The following is a 2,500-nucleotide window of genomic DNA, read 5'->3' as shown; positions in this document are numbered from 1 at the left end:
CTCAAAAACTTCTATATGTTTCACGGATAGACCCCGTGAAACGCTAGAAATTGGCGGGGATGTGTCTCTTGTGGCTCACGGGGCTGTTAGGGTGGCACAGAACTCCCTCGGAATGGGAAAAGGGGTCATTTTCGTGTTGCCACATTGCATAGGAACGCCATGAAACTTCCAGAGGCATTTGCAGCAGAAAGGCACGTGCACTCAAAAATTTTAATATTTTTCACGCATAGACCCCGTCAAACGCTAGAAGTTGGCGGGGATGTCTCTCTTGTGGCTCACGGGGCTGTTAGGGTCGCACAGAAATGCCTCGGAATGGGAAAACGGGTCATTTTTGTGTGGCCACATTGCATAGGAACGGCATGAAACTTCCAGAGGCATTTGCAGCAGGAATGCATGTGCACTCAAAAACGTCTATATTTTTCACGGATAGACCCCGTGAAACGCTATAAATTGGCGGGGATGTCTCTCTTGTGGCTCACGGGCGCTGTTAGTTAGGGTCGCACAGAAATCCCTCGGAATGGGAAAAGGGGTCATTTTCGTGTTGCCACATTGCGTACGAACGGCATGAAACTTCCAGAGGCATCTGCAGCAGAAATGCATGTGCACTCAAAAACGTCTATATTTTTCACGGATAGACCCCGTGAAACGCTAGAAATTGGCGGGGATGTGTCTCTTGTGGCTCACGGGGCTGTTAGGGTCGCACAGAAATCCCTCGGAATGGGAAAACGGGTCATTTTCGTGTTGCCACAATTGGCATACGAACGGCATGAAACTTCCAGAGGCATTTGCAGCAGAAATGCATGTGCACTCAAAAACGTGAATATTTTTTCACGGATAGACCCCGTCAAACGCTCGAATTTGGCGGGGATGTTTCTCTTGTGGGTCACGGGGCTGTTCGGCTCGCACAGAACTCCCTTGGTCCACCTGATTCGTGCATACAGGCAGCAACTAAAACTCTGTAAACCTGCTGTGAGGACATCTAAACAGTGGACCAGTGAGGCTGTGGAAGATTTGCGGGCGTGCTTAGACTGTACTGACTGGGATATGTTCACGACTGCTACCAATAGTCTGGATGAACTCACAGAGGCTGTGTACATCAGCTTCTGTGAGGACTGCTGTATCCCAACACGTACCAGGGTGAACTTTAACAACAACAAGCCCTGGTTCTCAGCAAAGCTCAAAAGGTTGAGGTTGGAGAAGGAGGAAGCGTTTAGGAGTGGGGATAGAGACAGATTCAAGGAGTCGAAGAACAGGTTTAGCAAAGCGGTGAGAGAGGCTAAACGACTGTACTCAGAGACACTAAAACACCAGTTCTCTACTAACGACGCTGCTTCTGTCTGCCAAAGGGCTCAGGCACATCACCAACTACAAACCCAGAGCGCCCCACACCACTAACGACTCCCGCCTAGCCAACGACCTGAACGAGTTCTACCGTAGATTTGAAAGACAATTGGACTGTCCTGAACCACCCCTTCCCACCCAAGAGGCCCCATCCCCCACCCATACTACAGAAACGACTCTCTCCTTTCAGGAGGGAGAAGTTAATGGGCTTTTCAAGAGGCAGAATCCACGCAAAGCAGCCGGGCCGGACTCTGTCTCTCCAGCCACCCTCAGGCACTGCGCTGGCCAGCTGTCTCCGGTGTTCACCAACATCTTTAACACCTCCCTGGAGACATGCCATGTACCAGCCTGTCTCAAGTCCTCCACCATCATCGCTGTGCCCAAAAAGCTAAGGCCAACAGGACTAAATGATTACAGACCGGTCGCCCTTACATCTGTGGTAATGAAGTCTTTTGAGCGCCTGCTCCTGGCACACCTCAAAGCCATCACAGACCCTCTCCTGGACCCCCTTCAGTTTGCCTACAGAGCCAACAGGTCTGTGGACGACGCAGTTAACATGGCCCTCCACTTCACCCTACAGCATGTGGACGCCCCAGCATCCTACGCCAGGATCCTGTTTGTGGACTTCAGCTCTGCCTTCAACACCATCATCCCTGCCCTGCTTCAGGACAAGCTCTTCCAGCTGAACGTGCCCTACTCCACCTGCAGGTGGATCACAGACTTCCTCTCTGACAGGAAGCAGTGCGTTAAGCCGGGAACAGAAGTCTCTGACTCCAGGTCCATCAGCACGGGAACTCCTCAGGGCTGCGTCCTTTGCCCACTGCTCTTCTCCCTGTATACCAACAGCTGCGCCTCCAATCATCTGTCCGTCAAACTCTTGAAGTTTGTCGGACGACACCACCCTCATTGGGCTGATCTCTGGTGGGGATGAGTCTGACTATAGGTGGGAAGCTGACAACCTGGTGACCTGGTGTAGCCAGAACAACTTAGAGCTAAATGCTCTAAGGACAGTTGAGATGGTTGTGGACTTCAGGAAGAATACAGCCCCACTCACCGCCATCACCCTGTTAGACTCCGCAGTCAAAATTGTGGAGTCCTTCCGCTTCCTGGGCACTATTCTCTGCCGGGACCTCAAGTGGGAACTGAACATCAGCTCCCT

The sequence above is a fragment of the Petromyzon marinus genome, unplaced genomic scaffold (assembly GCF_048934315.1).
Source record: "Petromyzon marinus isolate PM22_M1 ecotype Great Lakes invasive population unplaced genomic scaffold, UKy_Petmar_22M1.pri1.0 PM_G_Scaffold_123, whole genome shotgun sequence".
NCBI classification, from domain to species: Eukaryota; Metazoa; Chordata; class Hyperoartia; order Petromyzontiformes; family Petromyzontidae; genus Petromyzon; species Petromyzon marinus.
The sequence above is the reverse complement of the archived record's forward strand: the minus strand, read 5'-3'. Positions refer to the sequence as shown.